We start from the raw sequence: 23,505 nt of genomic DNA on the forward strand, positions 1-23,505 counted from the left end.
GTGAGTGAAAGTGGCTGTGTTCACAGGTGTACGAAACAGGTGGTGGGACATTTGGCCATGCGCCATAGGTTGTTAACCCCTCTCTTACTACAGTTATGAAGAGTGCTCTCTCTCTTAAACACGTTGTGGTTAGGACACTAAATTTTATAGTCTCCCCACCTAGGGGTCTAGCTGGCGGTGGGGGGAGCGGCAAGCCGTGATACACTGTTTGCCACACTCAGCCGAGAAGCAAACTGGTACGTTTCTACAGCTTTAGAAGTGGGGGAAACAGAATTAAAGCCACTGAGGAAAATCCTTGTTCTTAATTACTCTCCTTTTCAGTGTTCTCTCTGCCTTCTCTTCCTCCCCGTTATGGACCTGGGACTTTGAAGACCATTTTCAAAAGGACCACGGCTTCGAGGCAGCTGCTGTTTTAGATTCTTCTGCTGGCTTAGGCCTTCCCTTCTCTGGGGGCAGGAGCCTGAGGCGGGCCACAAATAGCTTCTTCGGGGTGAAGACACAACTCTTCAGACAAGTAACCCTGAACAATATAAGAGAAAGTACCTGTTCCCCCCTGAATAATGAACACTTTGAAAATTAGAGGAAAACACATAGGAAATCTCTGGTCCCTATCCATTAATCTCAGGAAATTGAAAATAAGATACCTTATGTTGAAATGACATTTCTATCTGAAAAGCTCAAAGACCTTAGAAAGCGTCCTCAACATGCATTCATTGAACACTCTAGATTCCTCAGAATCCTTGCTAATGGGCAGCATGGGCACTTTTATCCAAGTTAGCTAGGAAAATTTGAAGGGCATCCTTCACCCCAGGATGCCCACCACCTATTTCTGGCCTACAGCCTGCTTTGTATTTTCACAGCCTGAAAATTAAAGGTGCTGTCTGGGTTACCATGGTGACTGAGGTCCCCACTCTTTTCCCACTTCATAACTGGGCCAGCGTAGCCACCAGTCCACCAATGCCTCTGACAGGTGGGGACGAGAAGCCAGATTGAACTACTTCACAGGACTCCTGGGAATTTGTTTCACGGCTGTGGTGTAACTTGTACTCAAAGCCTATTGTAGACTGTATCTCCCTAAAATTCATCTGTTGAAACCCTAATCCCCAGTGTGATAGTATTTGCAGGTGAGGCCTTTGGGGGTAATTAGGTCACAAGGGTGAAGCATTCTTAAATGAGGTTAGTGCCTATATTCAGTGTTCTGCAGAGAAACGGAACCTATCGGATAGATAGGTAGATAGAAAGGAAGGAAGGAAGAAAGAAAGAGAAAAAAAGATATAGATTCCTACAGATTAGAGATTTATTATAGGAATTGGCTCATGGAGCCAGGGAGGCTGAGAAGCCCCATGATTTGCCGTCTGCAAGCTGGAGAACCAGGAAAGCTGGTGGTATAATTCAGTCTGATCTGAAGGTCTGAGAACCGGCGGGCTGCTGATGAAATTCCTGGAGTCTGAAGGCCCAGCAACCAGGAGCTCCAGTGTCTGAGGGCAGAAGACGTACATACCGGCACAAGAAGTGAGAGAGAGAATCCACTCTCCCTTCGCCTTTTTGTTTCATCTGGGAACCCCCAGTCTACTGAGTCAAACGGTATTTTCTTCCAGAAACGTCCTCGCAGGCACACCCAGAAATCATGTTTAACTACTATCTGGGCATCCCTGAGTCCCATCAAGTTACACATCAAACTAACCATCACACTATCCTTATAAGAGGAGACACGGGAGAGACGATCTCTTTGCTACAGGAGAACGCAGTGGGAAGGCCGCCTTCTCCAAGCTGGGAAAGGGTTCTCACCAGAAGAACCCAGTTATGCCAGCACCTTGATCTTGGACTTTTAGTCTCTGGAACCATGAGAGAGAAATGTGTGTACTTTGAGTTTTGAGCCCCCGATCTATGGTATTTGTTATATAAGCCTGACCAGACGAAAACAAAGCCTTTGTGAAGGAACAGGTCAGAGTGAATATGGAGCTTCCCCCCTACCCCACCCACTGCCAACAGCTGTTCTGGGGAGCTGCCTTGCTCACAGGGAGGCATGAGTGTGGATGACACGACCACACTCTGTAGAGTGAGTAACTAGACAGGGACAGGTAGCTCAAGTTGGACACCTAAGGTAGTTTTACAGCTGGCCCATTTTCAAGCAGCCACTGGCAAAGATGTTCTGTAACAGTTACATTTTCTCTTATGTTTCCATTATAAAGCAGTAGCAGGTTACAATGTGCATATTATGGTTCTCGTAAGCCAAATAGATACCCTTTTCTGTAATGACTTTGTCCCATTTCCATCATCAACGGGCCCTCCAGGGCTTTTTTCTGACTGGTCTTGTCTGGTGCCCAGGAGGCCTCTGCTGAGGCCTAGGTCTTGTCTGTCTAGCTCTGGCATCAAGCTATGTTTGCAGCTGCTGACATGATCTTTTCTTGTTTCCACGCTAAGTTTCCCAGAGTCTGTGTCGACTGATTCTCAGCACTTCCAAGTCCCTGCCAGGAAACACTGACTCTCCTGCTCACCAGCATAGACTGGACAAACACCCTCTCTGATGTAGCCTCACTCTGATCCTGTTCCAAAGTGCTGGTCTCTTCTGCACCTGGGGCACCAACTTGGGACACTGAGGAATCACCCTCACATTACGTCTAGAGTGGCTTTTAAGCCCCGCATGGTGAGGGTTGCTTTTCTCTTTCTTGGAGACCCAGACTGTTGTCTTATACTCACTATTTCCTGCCTTCCACTTTCACCTTTATTTTTTCTCCACTGAAAACTATACTTTATCCGATCTTGCATCCTCTTTGCGTGCAGTTTATAGTAAAATCTGGACTAAGATCTTAAGCTTTGCTCTTGATATCAAAAAGGAAGCTTTGGAATTTAGAAAACCTTTTTCTTTTTTAATAAAACCTGTTTTTCAAGACTACTGTCTCTTTATGGATCTCAAAAATCTCATGTTGAAACTGCATCTATGACTTCTCTGACCTGGGTGGTGGTGGCTCCCCCTTCCCAAGGTGCACAGTGAATGACACAAATTCAGTAGGGCTGGCTTGGCTAGGAAGGAGAGACTCCAGGACTTAAAATGATGTTTTAATATCTCAAAGATACTTCCCTACACATTCTTTCTTGGATTTGTTTTGCATTTAAGATACTAAAATCATACTTGTGAATGTAACAACCTCAAATAATTACACCTTTAAACCCATGGATTAGTGTAAGCCTACAAATTAGCAAGGACTATAGACCTTGTGTCTGCTGGGACCTCATCTTTAAGTTAGGTTGTAGCAGCTTGTACCATTTAGCCACTGACCAATGTGGGTGAGCCACAGACACTTCCAAGCCATTCAGAGCAACGTTTTTTTTTATTTGCTACATGATGCCTGTTCACTCCTGGTCATGTCACCATGACTAGTTGTGCAGCCTGTGCACTGTGCAATTCCAGGGTGCTCTGGTCCTTAGACTAGACTTTGTAAGGTGAATGCTGCTCCCCTGGAGTCCTTTCGCTTCCCACTCCATCCGATCTCATTTCAACCTGACCTTTAATCTTAGGCTTCCATCCTTTTCCTCATTCTGTCTCTGTACCTCTGGAATTAGACTGGACTCCCTGGTAACACTCTTAGCTCTCTTAAGAACTTGGTTCTGGGGGCGCCTGGGTGGCTCAGTGGGTTAAAGCCTCTGCCTTCGGCTCAGGTCATGATCCCAGGGTCCTGGTATCGAGCCCCCCATCGGGCTCTCTGCTCAGCAGGGAGCCTGCTCCTCCCTCTCTCTCTGCCTGCCTCTCTGTCTACTTGTGATCTCTGTCTGTCAAATAAATAAATAAAAACTCAAAAAAACCACAAAAACTTGGTTCTGACTTTCCCACTGGCACTGGGGCTCCAGATTTCCTCTGGAGGGTACCCTGCCTCATTTAGCTACTTGTCCCTTCATTTGGCCATGGCTGGGCTCCTAATGTTTGCAGTAAACTTGTGGGGGTGCTTTGGATAATTCCAGTTTTAGAAAAAATCGCTGCTATTAAAAGCCATCTGGGCTCAATCAAGTAAGAATTAAAAATCTCCTATAACATCATGCTATCTCCTCTCTGGGTGATGGGAACAGCATGGAGTAGTGGTAAAGGGCTCAGTCAGAAGTTATCTCCCATGGGGCACCTGGGTGGCTCAGTCAGTTAAGCTTCCGACTCTTGGGCTCAGCTCAAGTCTTGATTTCAGGGTTGCGAGTTCAAGCCCTGCATTGGGTTCCATGCTAGGCATGGAGCCTGCTTTAAAAAAAAAAAAAGTGTTGGCTCTTGTGTTCTGCTTCTGCCTCTGCCAGTAACCAGCTCTGACCTCCAGGTGTTTCTTTACTTCTTGGGCTTCAGTTCTCTTCCTGATGGCAGAGACAGCCACCAGATAATTTCTAAAGGCACCCTGCTCTAAGGCTTGGCAAAACCTAGGCATGCTTCCTATGAGGCATTAATTGTGTTGCTGAACTCACAAGGGCCAGATGCTGCTCGGCTTGTGCTGAAACTCCGAAGGAACTTTCCCCAGCATGTATTTCATTTGCTGTGAGAACAGTCAGTGAAGTGCATGTGCATGTGAGGATCTGTTTGGGGGAGGTGTTTGGTTTGTTTTAGCTTGAAGGGTATTTGGTTTCTCCATGGGCTCTGTAGAGCATGCAGCAGCTTGAAGTTCAAGTGAGCTTGCCGTGTTGGTGCTTCTGAACCAGCGCGGGGATCACTGTCATGAGATTTTTTTGGACAGCAATTTAGATACACTCCTGCCAGGATAAGCTTGGAAAATTTTCTCTTTTTGCTCTGTGTCCTGAAGCTATTTTCATTTGTTTTTGGTGTGTGACACCCTTTTTTCTGAGTAAACCCTTCACCCACGGGCTCAGTGTGACTTTCTTGATAAAGCTGGAATTCCTGCTGGTCCTCCTTTGCAGAGGATTTTGGCACCTGTGGAAGGCTTTCTTTCATTCTCCCTGTAGGTGGGCGTGTTCAGTTCTGGTCTGGGCGTGGGACTCCAACTAGGGTTTGGGACTGAGAAGGAGAGGGTCCTGAGCTTATTTGAGGTTCCTTAAGGCTCTGTGAGGGTCAGGATGCAGAAGAGAAGCGGGTTTGGGATTTGTAGGTAGGAGCTTCTGCTTTCTGGGCTCCCTTCTCACTAGTCTGACTTGCTTGTGCACACATCCCTCTGGACTCTTGGTGAGGTCCTAAATGGTTCCTTTTCAACGAAATTGCAAATCGAGGTGTGGCAGATTGGTTTTAATGACAGAGTCCTAGGTGCTGAGTTGACTGTAGGCATTGTGGTAAGACCCACAGCTTCCACAGCACCCTTCAAGCCTTGTACCTGGACAGCTGGGATCCAGCTTCTATGCATGGGGTCAGTTGTTGCTCAGTAACAGCGAGGGGGTGCAGAAAAGGGGGCACCAGACCCCACGGTTTTGCTACATTTTTCATTTTAACTAATTTAAATTTAAACAGCCATATGCATTTATCAGCTATTGTATTGGAGGGAGCAGTTCTAGAGCCTTCTCTTGGGTTATGTTCAATGGACAGGAGTGATTTCACCAGATAGAAAGTGTGTGGGAGTGTGTTAACTGTTACAGGAGTCATGCCTCTGAGGCAACCATCATAACAACTATAAAGAAAAAGCTAGAAAACGGTGACTTTGGTGATGGGATTCAAACACCCTGACAGGCATCTGTAGGAATTTAAAAAAAAAAATTTTTTTTAACTTTCTGTAGTAGATGAGGACTTTGGCAACCCTAAATCACAATTTTTCACCCACAGCTCTAACACAGTGCCACGTTCACAGGGTATGGGGATCAAATTGCACGAAGTTCCAGGATAGTCCTAATTTACTGTTTGTCTTAAAAAGAAGAGTCTGGGGGTGGGGTAGGAGTGGAGTTGGAACGAAGAAAGGGAGTTTTCCTTTTTGTTTATACCCTACATCATGGTTTGCAGTTTCAATTATGTACATGCATAACTTTTATCTAAATAAATACATAAACACATAAAATTGTTATAGATTCCCTTCTCCCAAGTCTTTTCTGCTTTAATACTGACATGGAAAAGTGCTCAGGAATTTTGTTCTGTAAAAAAAGAGGTCACCAACTATATAGTTTCTTTTTTTGACGGTGCACACATATATACAATGAGGAGAAGTCTTGATGGATATATTCTCAGTGTTAGTTTGGTAGTAGAGCTTTGGATGACTTTAATTTTTTGTATTGTACTTTCTAACTTTTCTCCAAAGGACATGTTTCACTTGTGTTGTAAAAATAGTAATGAGGGGCGCCTGGGTGGCTCAGTGGGTTAAAACCTCTGCCTTTGGCTCAGGTCATGATCCCAGGGTCCTGGGATCGAGCCCCACATCAGGCTCTCTGCTCCGCGGGGAGCCTGCTTTCTCCTCTCTCTCTGCCTGCCTCTCTGCCTGCTTGTGATCTCTGTCAAATAAATAAATAAAATCTTTAAAAAAAAATAATAATGAGAACCTAGTTCACTACCATAGCAATCAAAATAACTCTGTCAACTTTTCTCAGGCTGTTGCCTTTTCTTTTTCTTTTTCTTTCTTTCTTTTTTTTTTTTAGCTCAGTATCTTGGCTCAGGAAATAGGGTTAAATAACCTAGTGAATACTTTAAACCTAAGCCTGTGGGGGGCTATTTAGAAAACTTTGGATTAAAACTGAGTAACAGGTGTGACCCTTGAAAGGAGACTTTAAAAAGAAAAAAGGCAACTATCTCTCTACAGTCATCCTGTGAGAGATCTGTAGTGCAGTTGATGGTTAGGAAAATGTTCTTTTGCAATTAATCAACGGGATTGATTTTTTTTTTAAGATTTTATTTATTTATTTGACAAACAGAGATCAGAGGCAGGCAGAGAAAGAGGGGGAATCAGGCTCCCTGCTGAGCAGAGAACCTGACTCCGACTCCGGGCTCAATCCCAGGACCCCGGGACCATGACCCGAGCTGAAGGCAGAGGCCTTAATCCACTGAGCCACCCAGGCACCCCAGTTTTGGTTTTGGTTTCTTGTAGTTGATGGAATTGTAGTCCTTTAAAATTCATAGGCCGAAGCCCAGTACCTCAGAATGTCACTGTCACTGAAGACAGGACCTTTAAAAAGGTAATTAAGTGGAAACAGGGTCTTTAGGGTGGGTATTCAATCAATACAACTGGTACCCTTATAAGCCGAGATTAGGACATAGACAATGAGGACAGGGGAATGACCATGAGGGGGCACAGGGAGAAGCCAGCCTCTTCCCGCCAAGAAGAGAGACCTTAGAAGAAACTAACCCTGCTGATACCTTAAATTTGGACTTTGGCTTTCAGAACTGTCAGAAAATAAATTTCTGTTGTTTCAGCCACTCGTTCTGTTATGGCACTTTGTTATGGCAGCCATAAGAAACGAATACACTTGGATTTTGTGTGACTTGCTTCCTTTCAAAGAGGAATTGGGGGATATTCGTTGCTGAGATTTTCCTGGGGTCCAGTTCCTGGCTCAAGAAAATTTATTTGGGAATTTAATCATTGATTACTTCAGGACTAGTCCTCCTCAAAACTTTGGGGACAGCGACATCTAGTGGTCACTTCTTTAAATACCCTCTTCAGTGGTTCTCAGTCTGGCTTCACATTACAATCACCTGAAAAGACGTATTTAAAATCCTGATGCTCAGGCAACACCCTAGACAATTTTTTTCAGAATCTCCTGGAGTAGTACCTAGGCATCAGTACTTTTTTTTTTTAAAGCTTCCCACATTGGTCCATAGTGCAGCCAATGTTGAAAACTGTAGCTTTCAACGGGTTCCCTGCTAAATGGTGAAAACTGTTCTGGGTCATAAAAATACAATGCAGTTTCTCACAATGTGAAAAAATATGTTGATTTCAGTACTTATGTATTGTCTCTTTGCCTCCAAAGAAGGTAAAATACATGGGATAGGGGCCATGGTCTGTTTCACCATTGGGTCCCATGAGCCTCAAACAGTGCTGGGCAAATTCTGGGTTCATAACAGCATTTGTGAAATGAATGAGCAAAAATATAGCCTGCTCCCTGGCTGTGTTAATTACAAATATCATTTTATTATGGTGGAAAATATCAATTTCACTGCAGAGTTTAAATCATGCTATATAGGTTCAGTTCAAGGTGACTCATAGAATATTACAGGAAGCCATTTCTTGGTCTGTCATATAACATATAGGTTGTATTCTTGTGGTGTCTACCACTTCTGATCTTAGGAGAGGATTCTCAATTTAGTGGTCAGTTCTCAATGTCTGTTAAGTGTTTTAGTTAAAAAGATCTGTTAACTAATGATCTTTTACTCTGTGCTTCCCCCCATCGCCTTCAGTTTTAGAAGTTTCTCTCTTTTTTTTTTTAAGATTTTATTTATGTATTTGACAGACAGAGAGAGATCACAAGTAGGCAGAGAGGCAGGCAGAGAGAGAGGAGGAAGCAGGCTCCCTGCTGAGCAGAGAGCCCGATGCAGGGCTCAATCCCAGGACCCTGAGATCATGACCTGAGCCGAAGGCAGAGGCTTTAACCCACTGAGCCACCCAGGTGCCCCTAGAAGTTTCTCTATTATTCAATATCAGTTAACTATCCACTTAAAAGTTTTCCAGTTGGTTAACTTTTTTTATTGGCTTAATGTATGTGGATTTTTTTTTCTTTTGCATATGATGCATAGTGAGGATCTAATTTAAGAGTCTCTCAAATCCAAGAGCCAGTCTTGTTCACATGATCTGTGAATACACAATCCCTTTTTATGATTTGTGGTGCTTTCTTTATCCTGAATTAAGTCCTCTTATATATCAATATGAAAGATGTTAGATTGAGACTTTTCCTGGCAGAGTGAATGGGAGACAGTTCTGCATTGTCTTCAAAGAAAATCTCTAGGAACCTGCCTCTTGACCTTTGGATGTCCTTAAAAAGTAGTAACCGAGGGGCACCTGGGTAGCTCAGTAAATTAAGCGTCTGACTCTTGATTTCTGCTCAGGCCATGATCTCGGGGTCATTAGATCAAGCCTCACGTGGGGCTCCATGCTCAGTGGGGAGTCTGCTTGAGGTTCTCTCTCTCCTTCTCCCTTTTTCCCTCCCCCGCTGTGCTCGCTCACTCCCTCTCTCAATAAATAAATAAAGAAATAAAAAAAAATCTTAAAAAAAGTAGTGAGCAAGGAGAGGAAGAAGAGAACTAGACTTGCTGAAGAGAGAGCTGTTGCTGTGTCTGGGCCCCCAATTTCCTTTTTTGGGAAGTTGAAGGTGCTTCCTTCTAACCCCAAGCTGGAGAAGACCAAGAACTTTGAGAAGTGGGTGTGAAACAGAGGGTGGGTGTGCACTCGAAGCAGAGTGTGGACTGCTACCTGGAAACCAAGGGGCCAGACAAGGCTGTCTGGCTGCATTTGGCAGAGCCTAGGGAGGGGGGCACGGTTGTATGTGGATTGGCCTCCATACCTGAAGGTTATAGGGCAAAGGATGTGTGAATGTGTTGCAAGGGCTCGATGGGAGGTTGCCTGGGAAAGAAGACGTGAGATTGTTGTGGTTTAACATGTTCACAAGTTCTTATAACACTTCTCTGTTTAAGATAGGATGCTTATTTAGCCTCTGCTTGGCTGTGGGCTGGACATAGTGACATGCTTTTAATGAATGTAGAATTTGTGGAAGTAAAAGAGTGAGACCTCCAAGACTAGGTCATAAGCACGTTATAACTTCCTCCTGGCTCTTTCTCTTGGATGGCCTGCTCTGGAAGAAGCCGGCTGCTGTGTTGTGAGGATACTTCAGCAACCCTGTGGCTGGGCTGTCAGACAAAATACAGGCTTGAATTTTAGAGAAGCGATGAATAGTTCTTTTTTAGTTTAAGTATATTCTAAATATTATTTAGTATATGCATATCCCAAGTGCTGACTGGGTATCCTTCCTTTGGAGTTGAGACTATATTTGGGATTTATAGTGACAGGATAATCTCTGACTTATGAGTGGACAAAAAGATGATGGCATTTTTTTCTGAGGAAGGGGTTGATTTTTTTTTTAACTTTCTTTTTCTTCTTAAGTAGGCTCCATGCCCAATGTGGGACTTGAACTCACAACCTTGAGCTCAAAGGCAATTCATGAAAGAAACCCAGAGAAACAGAGCCAGGGCCCTGCCTGATCAAACCACCCCTGAAGTCCTCACTGCTTCTCAATTGCTTCTTAATTGGGAGTGCTTTTGCTCCTGAAAGGGCATATGGTAATCTCTGGAGACTTTTTTGGTTGTCCCAATGGGGTGGGTGCTACTGGCATCTAGTGGGTAGAGTACAAGGACGCTGCTCAGCATCCAGTGTAAAGGGCAGTCCCTTCCTCCTTGCAACAAAGAATCATCTGGTCCCAAATATGTAATACCTCAGCTAAGGCTGAGAAACTCTGACCTAGAGATTCTATTAGATACAAGTCTTCTTTGAGTAAGGATTGTTTATAGGCAGTACTATTCCTAGTCTATCACACCAGGTATATTCTCTTGGTTCTTTGAACTTTTCTCCTGCTGTTGTTCCCACTCCAGTGCTCCCCGCACTCTCACTGCCTGGCGAATCCCACCCTCCCATCCAGCCCGGGAGCTGCCTTTCTCTTATGCTCCCTCCATCCTCAGTACTCCTTTCACTATGGCATTGGGCTGGGGCATTTTGGGGCTCATTGGTGTGTTTGCTCCCCCTGTGCTGGAAGCATCACGAAGGTGGAGACTCAGTCTGTTTTCCCTCATGCATCAACTACATGGGAACGAGGTAGTTCTCAACACGTACTTGATACCTAAAAAAATCAAGGAGGAAACAGGGCACTACTCAGATATTTGAGCGCGCCAGAGGCAACCGTCTCTTCCTTCCTCCAGGAGCTGGATTGGCACAGGTGCATTTTCACAAGTCTGTCCCTTCTCACCGCTCACCAGCAAGTGGTGTATATTATGTGTACAGTGGGATGTTATTCAGACTTAAAAAGAAGGAAACCCTGTCCCCTGCTACAACCTTGAGGACCTTATGGACCTTGAGAACATTATGTTAAATGAAATAAGTCAGTCACAGGAAGACAAATACTGTATGATTCCACTAATAGGTATCTAGAGTAGTGAGACTCTTAGAGACAGAAAGTAGAATGTTGGTTCCCAGGGGCTGGGAGAGGTAGGGAAAAACAGAGATGTCATTCAAAGGATGCAGAGTTTCAGGTCTGCGAGATGAAAAGTTTCCCAAGATTTGTTGTGCAAAAATGTGCATACCGCTAACACGCAAGTTCTGTGCATTTAAAATGGTTAAGATGGAAGATTTTGTATTATGTATTTTTTTTTAAAGACCCCATTTATTTATTTGACACAGAGAGAGAGATCACAAGCAGGCAGAGAGAGAGGGGGAAGCAGGCTCTCCGCTGAGCAGAACGCCCCATTGAGCCACCCAGGCACCCCTATATTATGTTTGTAGTTTTTTTTTTTTTTTTTAAAGATTTTATTTATTTATTTGACAGACAGATCACAAGTAGGCAGAGAGGCAGGCAGAGAGAGAAGGGAGGAAGCAGGCTCCCCGCTGAGCAGAGAGCCCGATGCGGGGCTCGATCCCAGGACCCTGAGATCATGACCTGAGCTGAAGGCAGAGGCTTTAACCCACTGAGCCACCCAGGCGCCCCTGTAGTTTTTTTTTTTAAAGATTTTATTTATTCATTTGACAGACAGAGATCACAAGTAGGCAGAGAAGCAGGCAGAGAGAAAGGAGGAAGCAGGCTCCCTGCCGAGCAGAGAGCCCAACTCGGGGCTCCATCCCAGAATGCCGGGATCGTGACCTGAGCCGAAGGCAGAGGCTTTAACCCGCTGAGCCACCCAGGCGCCCCTATTATGTTTTTTTTTTTTATAAGAATTTATTTATTTACTTGACAGAGATCACAAGTAGGCAGAGAGGCAGGCAGAGAGAGAGAGAGAGAGAGAGAGACGGAAGCAGGCTCCCCACTGAGCAGAGAGCCTGATGCGGGGCTTGATCCCAGGACCCTGGGATCATGACCTGAGCCGAAGGCAGAGGATTTAACTACTGGCGATTTTTAAAAAATGCTCATGTTGATTGCACTTTGAGAGACTTAGCTGGATTTAGGAGGTGGGCTCGGGGCTTCTCATCATTTTGTGTGGATCTATGAGGAGTTTACCCGCTTGCTTCAGAAACTAACCTTGTTATCCAATCCTGGGACACCCTGTTGAGTCTCCCAAGCTGTCTGAACCATCATCCCATCATGGTGCGTGGCAGGCCTGGCTACCCGGGGTGTGTGTCTCTCTGGCGGCCAGCCAGGGTGACATGCAAGGACAGTGGGGGGACGGGTCTGGAGTCTGGATCGTATCCTGGGATCCAGGGCTTTTGTCCTTAGGCAGCAGGCAGATGCTGAAACAGCAGCAGCCCAAGTTCTACTTAGTGATGTGGGCAGTCAAGGTGGGCCTTTGTACATTCTTCCTCAGAGCCTCCTGCTCTTATGAGACGTGGGAGGCACGTTCCTCCTCCTTCACACAGATCTGTGTGGCTCAGTGCATTCTTCCAATTGCCCATCCAGCCACAGGCAAATGGCTCTCTCCAGCTCTGTGAGGGGCCTTCACACCTAGTTTATCACCTCTCCTGCCTTCTCCTGCTCCCCTCCGAGTCTGCCTTTTACCTGGGCTTGCCAGCCAGTTAGCACCTCTGCTGAACAGAAAGCCTGAAACAGAAGGGGGCCCTGCTCCTCATTCCCATCTCAGGGAGCCAGGCTGGAGAACAAAGGAAGGCAAGATGCCCGTCTCTGTCCACCCCTGGTTCCCTGTCCCCCTTCTATCTCCACGGGAACTGCGCTTTTCTGAGAAACCGTCTCAGAGCGGGCTGTGGAGCATTGGGGAACAATAACCACTGTCCCTCTCTCCTGCCTTCTGCTCCCCACGTCCTGGGACGACTCTGTGTTGGGTATATTTTTTGTTGCAATGTTTAATGTTGTGCTTCCATTCTTTCCCCTAACTAGCTTCATATTACTTTTATAACAAAGGAAAATTCACCTTGAAAAGTTAACTATAAGCTTGAGGGGGAAAAGGGACTTAAAAAAATTGTGAGAGTAGGGAGTGTTCTTGCAAGAACAGTGAGGAAATAGAAACCAGGAGAAGGGAGAAAAATAAACACCAAGCATAGAAATGTGTCACTTAGGGATAGCCTGAGGTCAGCGTGGGTTTGCCAGAAAGAAGAGGCAGAAGGGGGGCAGAAGTGAGGCACGAGGTACGAGGTACAAGGGCTGAAGCAGGGAAGGGAGAGCAAGAGAAGGTTGCAAATTCTCTCTAAGTCCTGCTGTGAGCAACGGGGGTGGGGTGGGGTGCTTGATCCACTCTGCCCAAGAGCCCCTGCCATGGGAAATGCAGACATTTGTCTGGGAGAAGAAAGGAGAAGCACTTAACCACTGGCTCTCACGCCCCAGCAGTAGAACGTTAGCTCTATGGGGGACTGTCTCCCCTGCATTTCTTGGCCATGCATACATGAACACTGAGTGGGGGCATCGCTGGAGAAACAGAAGACAAGTGTGTGCCTGAGTGTGGTGCTGTAGGAACTGGTCTGAGTGGTCTAAGAGACAGATGAGGCCCAGGAATATGAAGTGGCATGCGAGGAGTCTGGGACATCCGCTGTTCGAGCAACATCTCCAGCAGTTACTCTGAGCCAGACACAGTGTCTTACATGGATTATCTCATTTCATCCTCCAGTAATCCTAGGAGGAAGGACTCTTATTATCCCGATTTTAGAGGTTCCAAAACTGAGGTTCAGAAAGGCTAAGTTTACCAGACGAGCCAGTTAAGAAGTGGCAGATCCAAGACCCAAGCCCAGCCTGCCTGAATGCAGTTCCCCTCTTTGTTCTTTGTAGTAAGTACACGCTGATCGTTTGGGTTTGCCCAGCATCCATTGGGCTTCAGGTTGGTTTGACTGAGTGACTCTCTGTTGGTCTCTCTATTTAGCCTTCTGAGGTGTCAGCTGCAACGTAAGGCAGCCAACAACCCCCAGGGCCATGTGCTTCTCAGCCCATGTCAGGGGGACAAGCACACAGAGAGGTTCCCCCCAGCATTCCGTGTCTTCACCTGGCTGGTCCAGCCAGGGCGGCCTGCCTCCTCAGGGACTGTGATCAGGAATATGGGATGGGTCAGTGGGGGGTGGGATCTGCTTTCTGTAAATACCGAGCAGAGGAGCAATGGATCCTTGGGTTCAGTTAGGAAGAGGAAAGTGGGCAATAGATTCTGGATAGACATCCTTTGGCTCCTCTGTCTTCAGACTTTCAGTTTTGAGCACAGTGTGCAAGAATGCAAGGAACAGTGGGAGGAACAGTGAAGAGGTGGTGTGCTCTCTCCTGGGGACCCCCTTTTGGAGTATGCTACTTTCTGACCTCCCCCAACCCTGGCTCCTCAGTATTCTGTCTAATCTAGAAGCAATCCTCCCATTCCTGCTACTTACCCTCCAAATGCCTCTTTGCCTCCATTCCCCAGGTAAGGTTTTACTGCTTTTCACACAAGTTCTGACTGATACATATTGGAGACCCAATAAGTTCTACATTACTTCCGCAGCTCGGTGGAGAGCCATCAGAAATATGGTCAGGTGTGCAAAGACCAGGACACCTTCTTCACTGCTAACAAAAGGAAAAGATGGAGATGTAGCTTAGTATGAGAGCCACATTGTGCTGCAAAGGGAAGCCCAGAGTAAGGCACATGTAGCCCAGGACGCGTAGGTGGCGCTGGCCTGGGGAAGGCTCCCGGGCGGGCAGCAGGGGAGATGTGGAGCTCGCTGTCGCCATGTCACTCCCAGGAGTAAGAGGTAACATGCAAGCCCAGTAGACCTTGGTTATTCTTCCCAGACTTCCTCTTCTGGTTCTGTGTCTTTTAATTCAGTAAAGAGGTGTTTGTATGTTAAGGCTATCAACCCATTGCCTGTCAAACATACTGCGAGTGTTTCCCCCATTTGGGTATATATTTAAATTTCATTTACTATCTTTGACCTACAAAATTAAAAAACCTTGTGTATGGTCAGGCCTGTCAATTTTATCCTTCATCCTTGATATTGTGTCTGTAAGGTCCACAGTTGTGGTTTTTGTTTTTGTTTTTTTTTAAAGGATATAAAAAAAATAAAAAAAATTAAAAAAGGATATCACCTCTCTCCGAAGCTTTAAGTAGAGGGCAATGTGCTTTCTCTAAATGCTTGGCATCCTTGCTCAACAAATCATTTCTCTTCCAGGGCTTTCGCAAACATTTTTATTTTCCTTTGGCTGTGTGAAAGAATCCTTAAAAATCTACCAGTTAGCACTGTCTGCATAACGCTGTACAATTCTCTCTCAATTTTCTATATCCCTCATTTAAACTTGATCATCAGCTGAGGTTGGGATAGGAAGTTCAGATGTTAATTTTCCAATAAGGCACTAATTCAAGCATCCTACCCTCGGGCGGTTTATAAATTCATTTGTTCAACTACATAAAGCATTCGATTCCGTGACCCCTGCTCAGGAGAGAATTATGTGGTCAGGTTCCAAGCTCGGAACCGCCAGGGCTATCATGAAGTTATTTTCTCCTTTTCCTAACACTTATCAGCACGAACCACACGGAGATCAATGGGAACCAGGCAGTGGAAAGAGGGCAGTGGACATTTTGCTGAGGCTAATGGTTTCACAGAACTATTGCTATTAACTCCAGTGATCCTGTAAATTAGTTACTACATTGTCACTGAGGCTGTCAAACTGAGCCAATGAAATATCCTTGGGATTCTGTCAGCTGTCCTTTAGTAGCTATTATGTCTCCAGGTTTCAGAGGTGGTTACTGTATTCAGAATATCCTGTATGGAGGTCTCTGCCTTCCTCGTTAAGTCCCAGAGACGCCACCAGACATAAGCCCTAGTGTACTTGAAGTTTTGAAAATTTCCCAAAGGCAGGGGGTATGGTTCCAAAGAGGCCAGGAATGCTTTTTTTCTTTTTTTTGGTGGAGGGGATCTCTAAATAGATCAGAAGACTACTGTGGGTGGTCTACTTTTATACAAACCTTTCTTGTAAGCTTCCTTGGAGGAAGTTTACATTTATTTGTTTATTTATTTTTAAAGGGGTTGTGCTATCTTTGGGCCTTGATATAATGTACTTTCTATCTTGCATGAAAGACCCCTCTGTGGAACTCATAGGCTTGGCTTAGGGAAATCTGGGCTTTTTCTCTTAATCACTTAATGAAAAGCATAGCCATATTGATAAGTGAATTAAAGGCACAGGCCTGAGACCTGGAAGGGGGTCCGTGGGGGTATCCAGGGCAGCCGTGGGGGAGAGGATGGGGTGGATGGATACCTGTAAGAGCCCTGTGGCTTGAAGTCCAGGTAGAGGCTAGAGTAACACCGGGAGCCTGGGGAGGTGATGATGTGTCTCATCTATAATGGGGTGTGTGTGTGTTGGGTGAATGTTAGAGTGACAGATGTCTAGAGCATTCTGTGTATTAGGTTCCTATTGTTGCTGTAACAAATGACCACAAACTTAGTGGTTGAAACAACGTAAATGTCTTCTTTTACAGTTCTGGAGGTCAGAAGTCCCCGAATAAAGGTGCCAGCAGTGCTGTGGGTTCTTTTGGAGGCTCTGGAGGGAGGATCTGTTTCCCAGGCTTTTTGAGCTTCCAGAGGCTGCCTGGACGCATTGGCTTGTAGCCCCTCTTCTATGTTCAAAGCTGGCAGAATAGCATCTGCACATCTGACACTCTGACCTTTGCTCTGTCATCACATCTTCTGTGACTCCAATACTCTTATTCTCTCTTACAAAGATCCTTGGGACTACATTGGGCCACCACGATAATCCACATCCTTAACTTAATTAGCTAATTTTTTTAGGTCCCTTTTGCCATGTAAGGTTATATAATCACAGGTCTGGGTATTAAGATATAGGCATCTTTGGGCACCATTATTCAATCTTCTGTATTCAGTATGACAGATCTGGACCACCTTTCACTTTACTGCAAAGATTCTCAGGGAGCGGGGTGCCTTGGTGACTCAGTCAGTTGGGGTCTGCCTTCAGCTCAGGTCATGATCCCAGGGTCCTGGGATTGAGCCCAGCATCAGGCTCCCTGCTCAGCGGTGAGCCTGCTTCTCCCTCTCCTCCCTGCTCCTGCTCTCTCTCTCACTCTGTCTCTCTATTGTCAGTAAATAAATAAAATCTTTAAAAAAAAGATCCTCAGGGTGAAATTTGGTGATGATAACATGGTTTGTAACAGCTTACATTAGATGCTGACACACCATTTACACCATGATTTCTTTCAATTTCACTAACATGTAGTTGAGAGAGCACTAGGATTTTGAGTCAAGGGCTCTGATTTCATCAATTAATAGCTGTATGGGCTTCAGACAACTTCCTTAACCTCTTGAAGCTCAGTATTCCCATCTGTAAATGGGGGGACTGATGTGATCACTGGAAAAAAAAATTAGCTAGACTCTGAGAAAATTGAGAATCTTGGAATATTTGTGTGAGAATTTTATTTGGAGAGATGCTTTCTAACTCTTCACTGGCTAGGATGGATTTACAAACTTGTTTTTCACTCTCTGTTTGTGTTAGCTTAGATTATCTGAGAAGCAGACACCAAGGTGGGATTAGACACTGATGAAATTTATTAGGGAAAATGCTTTTGGGAGAAATGGGGAAGGGGTGGAGGGTATTAGGAGAACCTTCAGGCTGCTGTGCAGATCTGGATGCTGTGGAGGAGGGCGTCAGGGTGGTTGGAGCAGAGTCTTGGTGGAGGAGTAAGTAATATGAGGTGTGGTGGATTGGAGTCATATTGCGACTCCCTTGAATAGGGAGCATCAGATGCTTATTGACCGAGGAGTGACTCATCTCACCTGCTCTTTAGGGGGCTTGTACTAAGGTAAGGAAGAGGGGTTTGAATGGGAGAGAGTATGACCAAGGCACCAGGCAGGGTCTGGTCTGCTGCAGCACTCCTCAGGTGGATGGTATTATGGGTTTGGACCAGGCTAGTGACGAGGAGAATGGAAAGTAAAGAGTGGGCATGTGTAATTATTCATCCCAAGGAAATATATTTCTTTCATTCCCCCTTTCCAAATAGAACCACTGGACTGTGTTAAATCAGTTTTGATTACTGAGCGACTAGAGATGTTTGGTATGGTGTTAAATGACTTGTGAAGAGTGGTGTTCATTGTGTAAATATTGACCCCATCCCAGTGTAGACTGAACTGATTGCTCCAGTCTGCACCCCATTCCTCTTATCTTTCTTTCATCTCAGACCTAAGAACTCAATGTAATTTATGTCAGCAACAGGAGTAGTCAAGACCTGTTCTTCCCATTCTTTGATGGCAGATAGCTCCTCAAAGGCGAGGTGTGTTGACTTGGATCTTTTAAAATTTATCGTAACATCTGAAGTTCTGATGATTTATTAAAACAAAAATCTGGGAGAGGTGAAGGAAATGTAGGTTTAAAAAATGATAACTCTTGCCACCAATTTGACCTGAGGTTGTTTGACCTTGAACATACTTCTTTGAGAAAAGTTTTGTTAGGCTGCTGTAAATTCCAAAGTGTGTTAGAATGGAAACAAAGAAGATACCCCAAGTGATCTTGTTATTAGAGGAGAATTCACTGAGCATGCAGAACAGGCTCCAGAACGTATGGCAACAACAGTAGATGGCATGGGGGTTCATGACTGGTGAGTAAATGTAGCAGCAGATCACACCTCAAGTCCAGGCAGATTGCTTGCTCCAGAACCGTTAGTTGCTAGGTTGAGTTTAAAAATAGCATCCCAGGGGCACCTGGGTGGCTCAGTGGGTTAAAGCCTCTGTCTTTGGCTCAGGTCATGATCCTGGGGTCCTGGGATCGAGCCCCACATCAGGCTCTCTGCTCAGCAGGGAGCTGCTTCCTCCTCTCTCTCTCTCTCTCTCTGCCTGCCTCTCTGCCTGCTTGTGATCTCTTTGTCTGTCAAATAAATATAATCTTTTAAAAATCAATCAATCAATCTATCTATCTTTAAAAAAAAAAAAAGCATCCCAGTCATTGTGCTGGAAAAAAGCAAGGCTAAGGCCCTCATTCTAAAGAGAATTTACAGTACCAACAGAGGGTTCAGGAGGAGTGAACAAGATATGGGCCAGGGAGCTGAGGTTTAAGAGCAGAGCTGCAATAGGAGTGCTGATGAGTGTCCACCACACTAGCCTCTTGAATTTCTTGTGTCTGAGGTTAGGCTAAGACTGGGGCACTGAGGCAGAGCTGGCTCTGCACATGGCCGATTGAGGGCTCTGATAGGGAGGAAGAGGCTGGGAGCCAGGCAGGGGTAGGGTCACACAGGTGGGAATTCTCATGACATTGTAGGAAATGTAGATGTTGGTCTCAGATAGAAGCAAGAATCAGAACCACCTGGAAGACTTGTTAAAACACAGATTGCAGGACCCCACCCCCAGAGTTTTTGAGTGAGTAGGGCAGGGAATTTGCATTTCTAACATATTCCTGGGTGATGTGCTGCTGCTTCTGGTCCTAGGGCCACACTCTGAGTACAGTGTTTCTCCCTACTTACCATATATTTAAATCACCTGGGAAGTTTTAAAATCTATGGACGCATAGGGGCGCTTGGGTGGCTCAGTAGGTTGAAGCCTCTGCCTTCGGCTCAGGTCCTGATCCCAGGGTCCTGGGATCGAGTCCCCCATTGGGCTGTCTGCTCAGCGGAGAGCCTGCTTCCCCCTCTCTCTCTTTGCCTGCTTCTCTGCCTGCTTGTGATCTCTGTCAAATAAATGAGTAAAATCTTAAAAAAACAAAACAAAACAAAACTATGGACGCATATATCCTACCTTGAGAGATTCAGATTTAATTGGTCTGTGGTCTCTGCATGATTCCAGACTTTAAAACCCCTGCTTTAGACTCAGACCACACTTTTTTTTTTAAACAAAATGTATCCTAAAATTTACATATACTAAAAGTGATTCTTTTTGGTATTCAGGTCAATGAGTTTTGATAAATATGTAGAGTCATTTGACAAATATGTAGAGTCACCATCACACTCAAGATATGATCCCATCGCTCTGCAAAATTCCCTCATGCCGTCCCTTTGAAGTCAACTTGTCTCCTACCCTTGACCCCTGGCAACCACTGATCTGGTTGTGCCTGTTCCAGGATATCTAAATCCAAATGGAACCATATGGTATGTTACCTTTTAAGTCTGGCTTCTCTCACTCAGTGTGATGCATTTGAGATTTTTATTGTTGAGTAGTCTACTGTATGAGAGTGCCGGTTTGTTTGATTGTACCAACTTAAGGATATTTAGGTTGTTTATAGTTCTTGGATATTATGCATAAAGCTTCCCTAAACATCCATGCACAGATTTTTGTGTGCCCATAAGTGTCCACTTCTCTAGGACAGATACCTAGGAATGGGATTGCTGAGTCTTATGGTAAGTTTATGTTTATGTTTATTTTTTTAAAAGATTTTATTTATTTACTTGACAGAGATCACAAGTAGGTAGAGAGGCAGGCAGAGAAGAGGGGGGAGCAGGCTCCCTGCTGAGCTGAGAGCCTGATGTAGGGCTCAATTCCAGGACCCTGGGATCATGACCAGAGCTGAAGGCAGAGGCTTTAACCCACTGAGCCACCCAGGTGCCCCTACGTTTATGTTTAATTTTATAAGTAACTGCCAACTGTTTTCCCAACTGGCTGTGCCATTTTTTAGTTTCTGCCAGAAATGTATGAAAGTTCCTGTGGCTGTGTATCCTTGCTAGTACTTGGTATTGCCAGATTATGCAGGAGGGACGCATTCTGACAGATGTATAACATCTCCTTGTGGTTTTAACTTCATGTCTCTAGTGAATGATTATGTTGAGGACAGTTTCATGTGTTTATTTGCTATTTAAAGACCTTCTGTGATCCATTTCCCCTTTTATTTTTTATTTTTTAAAGTAGGTTCCACGCCCAGTCTGGAGGCCAATGTGGGGCTCAAACTCATGACCCTGAGATCAAGACCTAAGCCGAGATCAAGAGTTGGCCATCTGGGGCTCCTGGGTGGCTCAGTGGGTTAAAGCCTCTGCCTTCGGCTCAGGTCATGATCCCAGGGTCCTGGGATTGAGCCCTACATCAGGCTCTCGGCTCTGAGGGGAGCCTGCTTCCTCCTCTCTCTCTGCCTGCCTCTCTGCCTACTTGTGATCTCTGTCCGTCAAATAAATAAATAAAATCTTAAAAAAAAAAAAAAAGAGTTGGCTATTTAACCAATTGAACCACCCAGGTACCCCTGATCTGTTTCTCCTTTTAATTCTATCCATTTTTGCCCCATATATTTTGATGCTCTGTTAACACATTTAGGGTTGTTTTCTTAGAGAATTGACCCTCTTATTGTCTCTTTTATCATGTCTTTATCCTTGGTCAAGACCCTTGTTCTAAAGTCTACTTTTTCTGTTATGAATATAGCCACTAAAGCTTTTGAAAAGTTAACATTTGCATGGCATATATTTCTCCATCATTTTAACTTTAATCCATCTCTGTAATTGCATTTAAACAAGTTTTTTGTACACAGCATATCGTTGGCTCTTTAAAAAAATCCAGTCTGACAGTCTTTATTTTTTAATTGCATGTTTAAACCATTTACATTTTATATGTTTGGTTTAATGTTCGACATTTTCTTACTTGTTTTCTGTTTGTCTTCTTTGTTTTTGTTTCCTTTAACCTCCCATCTCAGTATTACAGTTGTCATGTGTATTGTATGTACTTACATTGAAAACTACCAGATAATGTTAAAATTTTTGTAGCCAATGGTCATAAATATTTTATTTTTTAGAGATTTTATTTATTTATTTGTCAGAGAAACAAGCAGGGGGAGTGGTAGGCAGAGGGAGAATCAGGCTCCCCGCTGAGTAAGGAGCCCAGTGCAGGACTTGATCCCGGGACTCTGGGATCATAACCTGAGCCAAAGGCAGAAGCTTAACATACTGAGCCACCCAGGCATCCCAGTCATAAATATTTTAATGACTTTAAGAGGAAAATTTTGTCTGTTATACTTACACAGATTTCTCATTTCTGTTGTTTTTATTTGTGTAGTTCCAAGATTTCCTCTGATAACACGTCTCTCTAAGCCTTTCATGTGTCTGATAATGGTTCTTTTCTTTCAGCACTTAAAGATGGTTGTCTACTGTTTTCTGTCCTCTGCTGTTTCTGGGGAGAGATCTGTAGTCATTTGTTCACTAAATGTAATCTGTTGATCTTCTGGCTGATTCTTTAAAACATGATCTTTGTTTTGCTTTGTTTTATTTTTCAGCAGTTTGATTATGTTGTGTTGAGTATCTTTTTTCTTCAAGTTTATGAAGTTTGGGGTTAATCTGAGCTTCTTGAATTTGTAAATTTATGTGTTTCATTAAATTTGGAAAATCTTCAGTCATTATGTATTCAAATACATTTTCTTTCTACATTAGTCTTTTTCTCCTTTTATTCTGGGACTTTAAGGTAGTGAATGTTAGACTTTTGATACTGTCCTGAGGGTTCCTGAGAGTTCTTTTCTTTTCTTTTTTTTTTCCAGTCATGTTTTCTCTCTATTTTCAGATTGAATAATTTCTGTGGATCTATCTAAAAGTTCCTGACCCTTTCCTATGTCATTCTGCTAATAAGCCCACCCAATACACCTTTCACGTTATGCATTATATTTTTCAGACCTAAAGTTTCCACTTGGTTCTTTTTAATAAAAATTTCTATTTCTCTGCTGAGAACATCTATCCTTTTATTCATTTCAACAATATTTTACCTTTACAGTGTGGTTTTGGAGCATGGTTATAGTAGCTGTTTTAAAGTCATTATCTGATCATTCCAACACCTGAGTCATCTTGGGGGTGCCAGGGAGTGATTGATTACCTTTTCCTTTGACAGTTGGTCAGATTTTTTTTCTCAGTTTTTGTCATGTTGAGCAATTTGGGCTTGAAGCCTGGTTATTTTGAATATTATATTGCACAATTCTGAGCCCTGTTGAAATCCTCTGGAGAACGTTGATTACTTTTGTTTTTTTAACATGCAGTCAACTCCATTGAGTTTGGAATGGGCAGTCTGGCCCACATTCTGTGGGCTGTGAATCCAATGTCAGTTCAGTTTTCAGCACTTTTGCTATGTTATCTGGGTCTTCCCTGCACATGTGCCACTTAGGGATTCATCTGGAGCTTGGCCAGGCCTCAAAGCCTTTAATACGCTTTGGGTCTGTTCCACACACATGCATGTCAGGCTTGTATTGATTCAGACGTAGAATTAGGGAATCCATTTCTTCAACTCTCTGTTCTGTGGGATCACCGCCATTGAGATGGTCATATGATTTTTCTTTTATTCTATTAATGTAGTGTATCGCATTTGTTGATTTACGTATGTTGAACCATCTTTGTATCCCAGGGATAAATCCCACTTGGTCATAGTGTATGATCCAGTTAATGTGCTGTTGAATTCAGTTTGCAAATGTTTTGTTGAGCGTTTTTGTGTCTATATTCATTAGGGATATTGGTTTGTAGTTTCCTTGTAGTGATTTTTTTTTTTAAATTAAAAAAAATTTTTTTTTAGTTTTATTTATTTACTTGTCAGAGAGAGAGAAAGCACAAGCAGGGAGGGCAGCAGTCAGAGGGAGAAGCAG

Source organism: Martes martes (genome assembly GCF_963455335.1).
Source record: "Martes martes genome assembly, chromosome: 9".
Taxonomy (NCBI): domain Eukaryota; kingdom Metazoa; phylum Chordata; class Mammalia; order Carnivora; family Mustelidae; genus Martes; species Martes martes.